Genomic DNA, 15,431 nt, shown 5'->3' with positions numbered 1-15,431 from the left:
AAAAGCTGCTTAAAAGCTGAAAAACTGCAAATTTTAGTCTTTTTTTGTTGCTAGAACTGTGTATTTTTCTGTGTATTTTAACCTTCTGACCCTTGATATCTTTTGAAACCCTGCATCTTTTTGCAGATACAGATCGTTGCTGCTGTTCTTTCCTAGCTGTGTGTGTGTCTTAATACATTAGGACACCTGTTGTGCTTAAATCTTTTACTGGTCATTTCAGCTCCAAAATGACGTTTTACCTTCTGGTTCTCAGTCATTTCACCATGTTCTGGTTTTGTTTTTGGTTTTTTTTAAGATTTAAAAAGCCAGATTATACTATATAAGAACAAAAGGAAAAATTAAAATGTGGGTGTTTGTTTGTGTCTTGATAAAATTGTAAAAATACTGTATGTTTTACAAGCAGCAATCACACATTTGAAAAGATATAATAGTGATATAATGATAGAGGGACGTTATGAGGGTTTGCTTTAGTAGCAAAAACATAAATAAGAGCAAAAATATTTGAATATTTTATATATATTCAGTGTTCAGATACTGTAGTTATATTTAGTTGTCTTATTTTAGTGTTTAAAGTTAAATGTGCTCATAAGATAATGAAAAATACACGTAAATGCTATACATACATATGTAATAACTCACCAGTCAAATTAACATTAATCTTGCTGTTAATATGATGATTGTAGCCTGAATGCAAATACAAACATGACTCTGTCTTTGGGAAATTAAGTCTATTTGTTGTGATTTTTTAAATGTAGATAAAATCTGATCAGAAATATTAGAAACCTTCATGTTTAATTAGCAGGAGTTCATTAGTGTGGGGGGGGGTTTTAGTAGAGAGGAGCCATTTCTGAGGCTTTTCCAAACCTACCAAACACAAAAACTCTGCATTGTAATTGTTCTGAATTCACTATCGGCGACTCACAACGTTTCAGGTGTCCGTGTCTCGGTGTGTGGGGGGGCCGGGGCGGCGTGACAGCCAGGCGTGGTAAACAGCGGTGAGGAGCGAACATGTTGTCGCCCGTGTTGAACATCTGACCTGGCTGGAACCTGCGGCGAGCGGCACAGCTGAACAGGAGGCCGTCTGGATGGGAGAGGAAAAGGGGGGGGGGGGAGTGGAGGAGGAGGAGGAGGAGGAGGAGGAGGAGTGGGGGGGTGAGGCTTGGCTGTACATGCTTGGCTACTTGCCCCGGTCCCATTGACCAGACAGCTGAACTAGCGAGGGAGGGAGGGAGGGAGGGAGAAGGAGAGAGAGAGGGAGGAAAGCAGGAAATGGATGGAGCTTCTGCGTTTTTTTTTTTTTATACATTACAAAATAATAATGTGCACAGTTAACCATCATTTAGCCTCCATCTTTGTTCATCAGCGCTTGTTGCTGAGGTGTTTTCTGCTGCATCTGTTTCCCCAGAGAGCGCCCGTCAATCAAAAAAGCTGCATGTGTGTGTGTGTCATCCTCCGATGGAGACAAATAAATTCTGTTGTTTCTTTTTTTTCCAGATTTTTCTGCCTTTGAACAGTTTGTCTCAGTCGTGAAATCAGAGAGATATTAACAACCTCCCTCACAGGTGGTGCAATCCTCGCATTTCACGTCATTTTAAAAGGACTACTTCTTTTCCCAGGATTCATTTCTCACTATAAATAAAGTTAGGTTTTAAACACAGAACAGCAGATACTTCACTCAAATTAAATGTCCTTTGTTTTTCAGTTTTACTTCTGGGTGGTTCTAGTTACCACTTCTAGAGCCATTACTTTGTGTCATTGCAGCATCCTATTTCAACAGTTTAAGGAATCTCGGGAATGGGAATGGGAAAGGAATGGGATCTTGTTTAGTTGTAACAGCCGGGTGGATCTAAGAGGGAGGATCTAAGAAGAGGGAGAAAGAATGCTAAAACAAGACATTTGAGGACAACTCCTCGGGCTTTTGGAAACAGTGATTGACATTTTTCACCTTTTTCTGACAGTTTACAGACCAAACAACTAACTGATTCATTGAGAAAAGAAACAACAGATTCATTAATGAGGAAAATAATCATTCTCATCAAAATATGGACTGAAAACTGCCATTTTAGCATAAAAAGTAACTGGAGGAAAAGGTTGTTGAAGTTATTTTATTTGATGTTTAACACACAGGTGTCCTTACTGTAGACACACAAACACTTTCCACAACTCCCAGGATCCTGCAGGTGTTTTCCCAGGAAATGGGAACAAATTTGGGTGAGAATTCCCATCGTCAGCCATCGTCTATGTGCTTGTGTGCCCTTCTTAAACACAAAGTGTCCACTCAGTAATCATTTATTCACTAAAAAAGCTTAATATATAGTCAGAAATTTGCCATATTTAATGTTTACTTTATGATTTATCTGTTTTCTACCTGTAAATTTAGCTGAAAATGGTTCAGTTGATGTAATTATCATTCACTTGTGTATATTTGTGTGTGTCCTCATCTGTGACTATGAGTGTGTCCGCATGTGACTGCCTCCGTCGGATCCCAGCGGGGGGTGCCGCGGGTGGCCCCGCCCACCCAGGGCCTGGTTCCAGCCAATCAGGTGCTAATGTGCGGGAACAGGAGAGGGCTGCCCTGACAGATGGCGGGCTGACCTGGAAAACCTGCCCCCTTTTCAGGGTTCAGCAGTCGGCAGATGACAGGTATTATTTCATAACCCAAAGACTGAAGAGAGGTTGTTGGTGAGACTCACACAGTCTAGTGTTCAGAGACCATCATTAACTGGTCGCTGAGTGTTTGCCTGTCGAGTTTTGTTTGCTTTTATTAGTGTATTTATTAATTTTTAGCAGTTTTTAGCTCTGGCAGGTTTGTTTTTTGATCACATTTTGCTCTTTAAGTATCAAAAAGCTCATATTACACTATAATTTACAGTTTTTTTTAATGTGATTTGTGCTTTTATAGTTGTGAGCTTCACAGGTGGTACACAGTTTGTAAGATAACCTCTGATTATTTGTATTTTCTTGTCCAAAATATAGTCTTGCACATGCATTCACACACAAACTCTGAAAATTATGTGAAGTTAAACCTTAAACGTTACTTCAATCCCCTAAATACAGATATAAGACCTATTATAATAGAGTTTTGTTGCATCCTATCTGCTTTAGTTTGACTTAATTTTAATCTATAATGAATGTCTTGTTTGCTTTATTTCATCTTTACTGAGTGGTTTTAAGTTCTCAGATTCAAACAGCGTAAAAATCTTTTAAAAAGTCTTAAATTCTGCTTTCGTGAACCCGCAGATACCCCGAGTTCAACCACAACAAACACACACCTATAGTGCACAAAGTGTACAAGCACTCAGTACACATAATTCCACACGTAGGCATTGGCACTCACACACACACATATACACACACACACATTTATCTGAGTCTCCAACCAGCCATGTAACTCCGATGTCAGGGCAAATCTGTCTGGCAGAAAGTGCTTTTTGATGAAGTCGTTCATAAATTTTTATACAACATGTCAGCTAACATGATGTATAGACTGGCTGCTCATTCATATTTCAAACAGTCTGCCGTTGAGAAAACAGCAGGGTTGTACCTTGCTCTACCTTAAAGTGCTGCGTGGTTACGGCTGTCAGAGTCTGAGCCTGTAACACTGCCGAGTTTTAGATACACCGATTTTTTTTTTTTTTCATAAATGCTATCAACCATGTCAGGCTACATCATGGGGGAGCATTGAAAAAAAACAGAGAAAGAAAATCTGATACATACTGTCATGTCAAATATCTTTTAATCAAGTAGTTGTACTCAATAATTTAATCATTTTAAGAGCAGGAGAGTCAGGTACATCATAATGGACACAATGAAACCTGATGGTTGTTAGCTAATAAGCTAACAAGATGAGTTATGTTGACAAGTTGTATGTTACTACTAAATATGAGCTTTAGTCATGCAACAAATATGTAGAAATTAGCCTAATCTGAATTATCAAGGATTAAAATCGAAACCACTATGTATGTGAGTTTGAGAGTATTGATTTTAACTTTGTTCATTACGTTTAAACTTAAGTTTCCAATTAGTTAAAGGAACCAACAATGTGTTAGTTTCCTGCTTTCCTGCTCTGTGACTCATTGTCCCAAGCACAATTATTTGTACAGAAGACACAAACTTTAACTAAACTGGTTTCATAAAAACATCATTAATTTCCTTAAACATCTGGCTACTGCAGTTCTTAGCAAATGTTACTCAAACAGGAGAAAATAGTGCATTTGTTTGGGACTATTTGTTGCTGCGGAGGAATCCTAATTGGGTGCTCTAGTGAGTATTTCTGGCAGCAGAGCGGTGTATGTGGGTTTGACTCTAAATAAACTACAGTTTGTGTATTCATGGTAATGTAGAAACATAAATAAAGGAGATCTACAGCACAGTGGAAGAGGCTTTGGGCACACAGACAATACTTGTTAATTGATTTGTTCGTTGGCCAACTTTTCACTTGAAAGCAGCATAGAGACACTTTTTAAATTCTCATAGATGAAAGATCTCAAACATTAAGTGTTAAAAAATGTAAAGGGTCAAAACGAAAAGCATCATATTGAATTCCCCTCCACATAACTCCCAGTGATTCTCGCCTCGCCGAGTCGAACGTGGCCGATATTTGATTTTTCCAACCTAAGACTCCCGCCTTGTATGAAAATGAGACACATTACCGGTCCATTAATTGATCTGGGCGCCGCTTTGAAATGTGGACATCCCTGAGAATCAGGAATTAGGACGGACTCCGGGGCCAATTAGGTGAGTCTTCGCTGTGTCTCTCCGCCGGCTCCTCCGACGCATCTCAATCAATCCGGGCCGTCCGCAGGTGAAATGCCAGACGGAGTCGCCGGTCACCCGTCATGAATGCTAAAGGCGGTTTGGAGCGGTAATGCTATTCATGTCCGAATCATGCGATGCATACAGCACAGAGGGGGGGCAGAGGCTAATAGTCTCTCGTTGGCTGGTTTTACCTTTCATGATCCTCCGCCTGCTGCTAAACATCATTGACTGATCAGAAACAGGTTCTTCACTCGGTATGAAACCACCTTTTACCTTCCCCTTTTCATCTCTGTGCATCTATGAATAGCAAAGAAGAAAAGACGGTGAGCTAATTATCCCTCTGGGAGGATCCCCCCCCCTCTCTCTCTTCCTCGTTTTAGAGATTTGAAGGTGTAATACACAATCACCAACAAGCTGTATCCTTGATGAGAGTTATGTGATGTTTTATTGATTCCTTTATGGGTTTATCACCAACTTTACATGTATCAAAACAACCGAAACTGAAATGTCAAGTATTTACTCCCATGTGTAACTTGGACAGCCAGATTAATGTCTCTCTTTGAGTCAAATTAAGCTGTTTGCTATTGAAGTCAGGATGCTAACAGTTATAAACCTCTTCTTAAGGGTAGTGTCATTGGTTTGGTTGCCTCAAAGTGTCCTTGAGCAAGACCCTGAACCATACATTGCACCTCAAGTGTAGGTCACACTATAAAATGTCATGTTGTGTTCAAAGTTTAACTTGTAGGGGAGATCTCAAAGTTAACAAAGATACCAAATCTGTAAGGGTGAAGTTTGGGGAAATGTGTTTAAAATTATGTTCAAAACATCCAGAATATTGTAAATATTTGATAGAACGAAGAGCTGAAACAAACTGATACAGAATATATGATACTCAGTATCAGATTCAACAAGACTATTAAAAATTGAATAAAAATTGTAAAATAATCGTATCTTTCTGATAAAAATACATTTTCAGAGTCACAAAGTAATAACTATAATTGTAAAAAAAAGTGAAAATCAGCATCTTCTTGACAACAAAATTGAAAAATACAAAGATTTTTAATGATTTACTTCCTAGCTTGTTGAAACAACCCAATTGCAGCTCACTTTTACAATTCTGAAATAAAACTGAACTGTATTGAAGAGTCTGGAGAAAATTGAGGCGCTTTAACTAAATGATTTTTTTAAATTAGCCATATTTAAAATAATTGAGCTGACTGTGTCTCTACAATAATTATAATTAGAAAAAAAACCCCCACTGTAAATAGGAAAGCATGCTTCTCTATGCTATAAAAATATTAATAAATATATTTATGAAATCTCAATGTGCTTGAATTAATTCTAATTATGACTCCCAGTCTGTTATATTCCAGCCATATAATCCCTGGGAGCTGACTGGCTGACCATGTGCTGTGTTCAGATGTGTCCTGCCACTCTAAACCCCGTTGTAATCCCGCGTTCAGCCAGCATGAGCCTTAATTGAAATAATCCCTGCCGATGAACGGGGGCGGTGCTGCAGAAACCCGCGGCCAGAGCCAGTTTCATGATGGGTCCAGTTTAACCCACTGTGTGACTCTGACCTTTCCCTCGCCGCTCGCTGGGACCATCTGAACCCGTCCCAGTAAGGACATCTGGTCGGATACTGGGGAGGTCGTTTGATCCGCCTGGCTGGTCCCAGAGGCCTTTCAGACCCTCTCAGATTTACAGTACAACGCTGAGTGCTGCTGGAGGTGACAGCAGCACAGTGGAGCACAATTTAACACCAGTGATGGCCAGAAGGATATTTTATCTGATGTTCTGATTTTTTGGGGATTAGTATCATTAATTTCACTTTTACCCAAGTTTGGGATCATTGTGCTTCTTTACATTTTAAAGGTACAATCCCAAATCCAACTGGGAATAAAGATTGTAAGACCATGTTAGGAAAAAAGATGTATGTTCCCCCTATTTATAAGCAATATATGAACAGTTGATGAATAGTTTAATAGTTTAAGTGTACAGAGTTTGTCCTCAATTATATCTATATACAATTATACCAATGACGACATATTTTATGTAATTACAACTGTATATTATGTTTGTACAGCAGCAAACACTACATTAATAAACACTTATATGCTTGCAACTACATTATAGTGTGTTATAGTCCATTTATTAACTGTTTATATCCTGCTTATGAATGCTAAACAGGGGGACTTAAAGTAAAGTTTTACCTATAATTGTAAATTTACCTGTAATTTATCTGTAAAATGGGAAATTTTGCAGTTTATACCTTTCTTCATTTGTCTTGTGTTAGCCACATAATAATATATATCAGCAGTAAACGTGCATAAACATGTAGAGAAAACTAATGGATATCAAAATCCAATAGTATCAAACATAACATCCATCATTATTGATGCATTATTAGTTTGTGTTTGTCAGGTTGTTGCGAGTTAGCTAGCTAGCTAACTGTGTAGTGCAGCAACAGCAACATAAATGTAGCAAAGTGTTGGTGCTGTTTTTACAGTTTTAGAGTGAAAAATAACATGAATTTCAATAATTGCAACTGTTACTTTTAACAGTTACTCACAGTTAAACATGTCCGCCCTTGAAAATAACAGTAACTTTTAAACCTTTTACCTCATAAAGGGTTTCAACAGAATGACGAACGTGTGCAGCAGTCTGGTGTTTTTGACGTCTTTTGGTCTCATACTAGTCTGCCAGTGAGATGAGGAGATCTTTATAATCTGTATAATTGTCAGACATAGTTTACTGTTTATAGGAAATAATTGTAACTGTGTTGAAACAAGCAGTAGTATTTTTACCCAGCGGCCAAAATAAGAAGACTCTGAACTTGATTAGCATATATTGCATGCAGAGGGACATATTTGCTTTGTGATGTAACAAGTTTCTAGTAGAGCTGAAATAATTAATCCATTAATCACCAACTATTTTATCGGTTAATCGTTTCTCAATCGTATTTCAAGCAAAAATGCTAGTTCTGTCTTCTCCAATATGAGAATTTACTGCTTTTATCTGTTTTATATCATTGTTAACTGAATATCTTTGAGTTTTTGGCTCCTGTTTGGACAAAATAAGATGTTTAAGAAGTCACCTTGGGCTCTGAGAAGCTGTGATTGGCAACTTAAAGTATGTTCTGACAATAATTAATCAAGAAAATAACTGGCAGATGAGGTGATAATGAATATAATCGTTAGTTTCAGCCGTAAGCCAACGCAGGTCATGAGTCTTTCCAGGCCATTTATAGATATAATGTTACTTTAACTGTCTTAAACAAAAAAAAACAACACAAAAACAACTGACTGTTAATGTTTTAAACACAGAATCTTAAGCTAATAAACTCTGAGACGACATCAGACTAGAACAAGTTAAACCTACATTGTCTGTTATTTAAGATTTTAAACACATCCGCCGTGTTTAAACAGCAGTGTTTATAATGCATCACCTCTGAATTATTATCCGCTGCGCGTTCCTCGCTAACGAAATGTGTTTCTCTCTCTCTCTGTATTTAGTTATTCTGCGTCTGAATGGGTCCGTCTCTGCCTCTTTTTCCTGCCACTGTATCTAAAACAGTGCATTAACATCTGCAGCCCATTTAGTGCTGCTGACACCAGGCTAATAACTGTGTGTGTGTGTGTGTGCATATGTGTGTTAGCGTGTAGCTTAAGCACCAGCCAACAAGCACAGCTGAAAGGTGTCACCGAGGCTCCAACGCCTCCTCTAACAGTTACTGATTCAGGGGGCGCTTGTTTTATTCTTCTTTTTCCCTTTTTTTTTTTTTTTTTTGTTTGTTTGTGCGGCCTCAAGCTGCCCGGCTTTAAAGAAACAACATTCAAACACAAGCGGCTTCACGTGTCGCGGTTGTTTCCAGTAGCTGTAATGGGCGAGTTATTAGACGTAATCAAACGCCTCAGAAGGTCGACGCCGCCGACGACACCTGAGGGACGAGTTTTTATATCTGTAGGTGAAAGAGGAAGTGATGGAGCTGATTGATGTGTGCAGATGGAGAGGAGGGAGGTGGGAGTTAAAAACTAAATAATTAAAAAAAAAAAAAAACATGTAACGGTGTCCACACCCCTCTCTTATTCTTCCACTCTTTCCCTTTCTGCATTGTTATTTGTCCATTTCGAATTATTGATCTATTACAAATATTTTTCAAGGTATCTTAATTACTCGCAAAAGAAGCGACGCCTTGGCCGGCGGACAACACAAATAAGTTAATTTGCATTTCTGTGTTGTGAGTGTTTTGGCAGGCGCCGCACCGGTCCAGATTGTAACCCCTATTTCTGCCTCCAAAAACCTGCCTTGGAGGAGCGTCCACGGAGGGATTAGGGATTTAGTGGGGAAGGTAAGTGTGACTACAAGCTTTGGCTCGCCATCTGCTCCCCAGCAGAGTTGAGGCCAACCTGTGCAGCCTGCAGCAAAGACCTGGGCACTGTGCTAACTCTGGCTCGAGCCAACCTGGCGCCCGCGGCCCCAATCACCAACAGTCTGCTGATTAGTTGTAAGAAGCACTCCATATGTAGCAAAGTTTTTTTTTTTTTTTTTCCTCCTTCCTCTCTTTCTGTCTGTCTCCTTCTCTTCCTTCCTCTCGCCTCCTTATGTATTCTCTCGCCGCATTAAATAAATATGGATGTATGGAATTTTTTTTTTTTTTTTTTTTTTTTCAAGCAAATGGCGGATTGCCTTCGGTTGTCTGGCAGGGTGAAAATGAGCCTGTTCTTCCTCTTGCTCACTCTCCCTCTCACCTCTGACAGAATACCAAGCCAGGGAAGGAAAAGAAGATGAAGAAGAAGAAGAAGGAGAAGAAATCCTGGCTGTCCTCCGCTCTTCTTCTCCTTCCCTCCCTTGCTCTCTCTTTTGCCTGGCAGTGCCGGGAGACAGATGACAAGGGTTTGTGGCTGTCTGATCACCCCTGGGTGGGTATTTTCTAATTTATTTAACGGCAGCTTATTAAAGAAAAACCGAGATGAAGAAGAAGAAGAAGAAGAAGAGGAGGAGGAAGAAGAATAAAGAACACAAGCGGAAGGCAGGTCTCTCGCCCCAGCGGCCAGGCGAGTCAACCCAGCCAAGGAAAGAACCAGCGAAGAAGAAGAAGAGGGAGGATGCACCGAGTCCCCTGGTAGAGATACCCGAGAAGATCAAACGACACCAGAGGAGGAGGAGGAGAGAAAGAAACGGAGGGAAAAAACACAAGAAACATAACGCTCATTATTAAATTGCAGCCATTCCTGTTGCCAGGAACCTATTTCTCAGTATTAATTATTCATATTTTATTTCAGTAATCCAATACTCAGGTGAGAGCGGCTGCTGGTGATAGAACATGTAATTTCGAAGCTTAATGGCAGCAGGGGCGGCCTGAGCGAGGGATTAGAAACGGAGAATAAATCACTAATGGCTGCGCAAACGTACAGCGACTTGAATCTGTCTTGCTTTGTGTTTACTCCTGTTTTATTGCGCCGCGTTGCTCCGAGGGAAACACTTTGAGATGACCTTTCTTTCTCCAGAAGTTGAGAAACCACCACCATGAGAGAGGGGAGGGGAGGGGAGGGGAAACAAAACAAAAAAAAATCACACTTCCCAGGCAAAATAAGACAAAATAATTTACTGATTCGTCTAAACAAAGAGTCCATCAGCATCTTTCTGTCTCTCTCTGGATGACAATGAGTATACAGAAGCGGTAGAGCTGAGGAGGTCTGACATATTTGCAAATGCACACATGGCCTGATTCATACAAATTATGTTTTTCAAGCAGAATAGCACCATCACTTACTTTTGATCCGATTAGCTCGGTCCTTTTCCCTGAAATTCATCTCGCCTTCCACCCCAACACCTCGATTTGTCTGCTCGCAGAAACGCTCCGTGATAATAACAATTTATGGACTTGCAGGAATTTGGGGGGGAAAGATTATAAACATACAGCATTTTTGTCAGCTAACTGTGAAGCCCGAGGCTTTGTCTTTTTTTTTTTTTTTTTTTTTGTATTTTATGCTCCCACATAAATGTCTCTGTCATCCCTTCCCCATCGCTCTTAGACAGGCTGACAGTGCAGGAGGCGTTCGCTCCTTCTCGCCCATCTATATTCTCTCTGCTATGGACGTGAAAAAAAAAAAAAAAACATGATGATGAGGGGCAGACATGTTTGCTTTTGCATACTGTAATGTTTCTTGTAAAAATCCAAAGACAGATATTGCAAGACTGAATTATTTCCCACCATGAATTAGCTTCATTCCTGCATGCTTAAAATAACAGTTGAACACATTTACATCATTGTCAGCTGAAAAAAAATGGATACCGCTTTCTAATAAGTAGTAAATAATGGCTTTAATGGCTTTATAGATAGGTTTAAAGCCAAGGTGTGGGTTTCCAAGTTGTAAAAATCCCTTTGCTGGATGTTTATCCTTTATATTTTGGTAATAATCCAGTTGTATCAATTGACAAATGCTTATATAGGTTTGTAACTTCATAATAAAGCATCAAGTCCACAGTTGTAAAAGGTTTTTTACAATCATCCTTCTTGAAAAAAGCTAAAAAAATGATGCTGAACAGCTTTACAACCCCAATGTTATTCCAACTAATGGCTTATAAGAGATCTATAAAGCATTAGTTAGGACTAATACACCCTTAACAGGAAGTGGTACCAAAACATGTTTAATTCCTACATTTTCAACATCTCAAACACTAAAGGTCAGAGGTCATCGCTGAGGAGAGGTGGTGATGGAAAAACAGTAATCGCCATTTAACAATAAACGCCCTCCGTCCAGGGGGAGTAGTAACATCTGTAAAAATGTAAACACGCTGTTGTGTCGAAGCTTTAAAATGTGATACGGTGATTTTTTTGACATCCCCACTTTCTTGGAAGGATGTGGGGGGAAGTGGAGGGGGTGTGAAAGGTGCTGCGCAGCATTTAGCCTCACAAGAAAAAAGGCAATTAGGTCATAGAATATGCACACATCTTGCATGCTCTCTGGTCTCCCGCAATTTGGGCTAAAAAAAGTAAAGGTCAGCCACGTTAGTCAGATTGCGCTCGACAAATTCTAAAAAGGCTCGCTGGTCACGCCGAATGTATTCCCTGCAACATAATTAGCCCCCTCAATTCCCTGTCGTGCCAGGCTACCGGGTGTCTCAAAAGTCCCACCCCTTCCCCCAAAATGCCTTTCACCTCCGCTTGCTCTGCGGTGATGCCCCCCCCCCCCTCTTCCTCCTCTTCTCTTCCTCCTCTCCCCTCTCACCGCTCTATCACACATTGTTGCTACCCTAAAGTTGCTGCAGATGCGGTCGGCTGATGCATAAATTAGTCATCAACATTAGCATTAGCCGGCGCGTGGCACCCGGTGCCAACTGCTCTCCGAACGGCCATAAAAGGTCATGTTTTGATGACTGAATGCCACACAGGCACCTTGGCTCCCCGGAGGAGGGTTCCCCAGGTGCACGTGAAAGGTTAAAAATTACCTACCCGCCACCGCCTGTCTCTGGCGAAGGAAATAATTAGGGGGTTTTTAGGGAGCGGCAGAATGCCTCGCTGTCAGATGACAGAGCGTTACCTAATGGTCGTATCTGGGGAAGAGTCAACCGGCCTGTCATTCTCTTGACAGGACAAATGAGCATAATGGTGGCAGGGAAATGGGCGCCTGTTCCCCCCTTTTTTTTTCCAGCCAGGGAGGAGGAGGAGGAGGAGGAGGAGGAGGAGGTAAAATGGCAGCGCCTGAGCAGAATAACACAAGGATGTTAACCTTTTACATAAATCTGTTAACACGTGTATGAGTGGTGTTTAAAAGTGATGCTCTCCTCCTACAAGGTGGGGCTGAGCCTGTCGGAGTTTATTTTCCTGCTACTTTCTGCTTGAATTTATTATTCTGATGTGTTTTCACTTAAACTTATATCTGTCCTGGAGCTGCAAGAGAAAAGAAAAAACCCCAAACAACACACACACACACATCGGGTTCTACATTTGTTCCTTGTTATCCTGGAAAATGACACAGATGAAGCATAAAACAGTACAATAGAAGTACATGCGGTTAAATCAAAAGTAGAGTCAATAAAGGAGAAAGTGTTGAGGCCACAACATATGAAATAAAGATTTAGGAAGGCTGCAGTTAAAGACAGTAATGAAGCCTTCAAGTGTGACATTTAACTGGGTTTTCTTTGATGGTTTCAGCCAGACAGCAGTAATGGTTTCTGGTTCACACTCCGAAGCAGAAGGTGGTGGTAGTGCATCTGGTCGTCAGTTCAAAATCAAGAGAAGAAGAGGAAGAGGAAGGTGGTGATGCACGGCTGCAGGGTGTGACAGGTGATACTCAAAGTGTTTTTACCTGAGTGAACTTCCACAGGTGCTTTTTGCAGTTTAGATGAAACACAAATATAATCAAGGTAAGTTTCCATTTCTGTTCAAATCATTTTAACACTTGAAACCAGGTTAATGAAGGCTGCAAAGTTTGCAAACAAGCAGCACGTGGAGCTTGTTAACTCACCTGTATGCACACTTTGAAGGACAGATTAGGGCTTGCTGGGACTGGAAAGGTAAAACCAAGAAAAGCATCAATAAAGAAACAAGTTTTATTCGTTTATTTTGTTTAAGAAGGCTGAATTAGCAAATAAGAGTTTTGGTTTATAGGCTCAATAGTTTGTAGGACTGACCTGCAGGGTAGAAGCTCACTGTCATGTTCATAAAACTAATATGAGCTTCAGGAAAAGTACATTTTGTGTATTATTTTATTGATTCTTTCCAACTTTTACACTGTATTGACGTTTTGCAGGGATGTAGTCTTGATTTGGTTTCATGCAACTGAATCTCCTCATAGTTTCACTGTGTGTCGGTGCCTTTATTTTAAAGTTGCAACTTGAATTAATTAGCTGACATTTTCATCAGCCAATAGCTTAAATTAACCACAACGAATCCACAGTATATTTAAAGTCACTTCACAGTACTTTATTTATCCCTCAAGGGGACACATGCACTGTTAGAAAGAGTTAAATTACACAAGGATTAATGGCAGTTAATGCAGCTGACCAACAATATCCAACACCACAAAGACATATTATGTATTAAATTTCAAGTAGTTAAAGTATGAATGTTTTGTTTGGTATTAACTTGCAAAAATAACCTTAATCTTTGTCTGTCATGCAGTAAAATGTTGCCAACAGATTAGAGGTTGAGCATATGATTCCCCAGAGCAAGACACTACTGTAGCAATACAGCGGTCAAAGGTTCAACTCCCACCGCAGCTTAATATGTAAAGCAAGGCACCGACGCAGCTGGAGGTTCAGTTCCTCCCGTGCTGCTCCGACACCGCCGGGGTCAGCCGGTTAAATCTATCAGAGCAGGACGCTTAACAAACTCGCCAACAATGTCGGTGTTTAAAGGTTCATTTGTCTTTTAAACATGCAAACTTTCTCACAGATCAAACGGCCTGTTATCTTCCTACGGAGGCAGTCGGTCGCAGCAGCCTCACAGGTGCATCACATCCACTTTCACCAGATATCCAACCTTCATGTGGCTTTGAAGCTCCTCCTCCCGCTGCTGTCGACTAATCTCACATGTTTGGGTTGAGGTGTGTTGAACTGACTTGACTCTCTCCTGTAGAAATGTTTCTCTCCTCTATTTAAAGCATTAGAGATCATTATTGTCCAGTTGTATTTGTATGTATTATTTGGAGACCACCTGCATCTACATCTGCAGCAATAGTCTTACATTTGAATGTAAGCACACTGACTGTTTTGTTCTTGTAAAAGTGTTTTTGGATTTGATTTAATTTCCATAACATGTTGGATTTTTAAGAAAATACGTCAGTCAGATGTTTAATTTCAAGCTAAAACCTGCTGAAAACTGCTAAAGTACTCAGTGGCGGCATTAAGCATCTGGGGGCCCGTTTCAAGAGATAATAAGGCCCCACCACCCCCCCACCACTTAACAGCCACTTAACGTTTACGAGGTGCACATGAAGGCACCACTCAGTTATTGTCAGATTTTCATAAACCGGTTTTGTTTTGGTTGTTGTTTCTCCGATGCTCCCCGGGGACCCTGGATGCAGCACTTTGTGATCATGTGGTTGCATGTCTGTCTTGTGATTGGCTCACCGGCTCTCACTGCTCTGCCACCCGGAGCCGCCTCGTTAGTCGGTTCCTCCAGTTGATATTTGTTTTTTAACGTTTTCAGTGACCTGTACCTGAAGCAACATAATGAATGCTGAGATGTTAACTGGTTCTAACTGCAACTAAAGCTGGATGTTAGCTCGACACAATATATATACTTAAAGTGGGTGAATCATTCAGTTCGTGCGTGTCAGTGGGGGGCCCTTTTTGGAGGGCGGGGCCTGTTTTAATTGAAACAGGTGAGACATGTTGAAGCACACATGAAGCTAACGCCGCTAACAGGTGAACTGTGGAAAAACCAGCAGGAAATTCCATTACATCAGGTCTAAAATTTGTGTGATAACAAGATCATTTCCATAACAAATCAAGGTTTTCTGATTAACTCTTGATTTTAAATTTGATCATAAGTCATGAATAAGGCTGCTGATCACATGATCAGGTGGTCTCATCTAAACTCCCGTCAGCTCTTCACACCTCCGATCAGCCTCAGAGACTCACCGACACTCTGAGGTGCAGTTTAACTCTCTGCTGCTCTTTCCCCTCAACGCCGCTGTCATTTCTGTATTCTTCCTCTGCCA

The 15,431-nt window shown here is 40.5% G+C and overlaps 1 protein-coding gene across 6 annotated transcripts in view; it reads left to right on the top strand.

Moving 5' to 3' along the window:
• Positions 1-1,954: 1,954 nt before the first annotated feature.
• The window catches only part of LOC121892109 (kynureninase-like), an 80,427-nt gene continuing 66,950 nt past the window's right edge, over positions 1,955-15,431 (top strand). For 4 of the 6 annotated variants that reach the window (XR_006094299.1, XR_006094298.1, XM_042404934.1 and 1 more), the window contains exons 1-2: positions 13,043-13,131; positions 14,162-14,312. The gene's annotated coding sequence lies outside the window, so the exon portion shown is untranslated. Of the gene's footprint in view, positions 2,644-12,919; positions 13,132-14,161; positions 14,313-15,431 lie in introns of those variants that run through there. The other 2 variants (XM_042404933.1, XM_042404932.1) reach the window with 2 other exon arrangements.

The sequence above is a fragment of the Thunnus maccoyii genome, chromosome 24, assembly GCF_910596095.1.
Source record: "Thunnus maccoyii chromosome 24, fThuMac1.1, whole genome shotgun sequence".
Classification (NCBI taxonomy): Eukaryota; Metazoa; Chordata; class Actinopteri; order Scombriformes; family Scombridae; genus Thunnus; species Thunnus maccoyii.
This window is presented reverse-complemented; position numbering and strand designations above follow the sequence as displayed.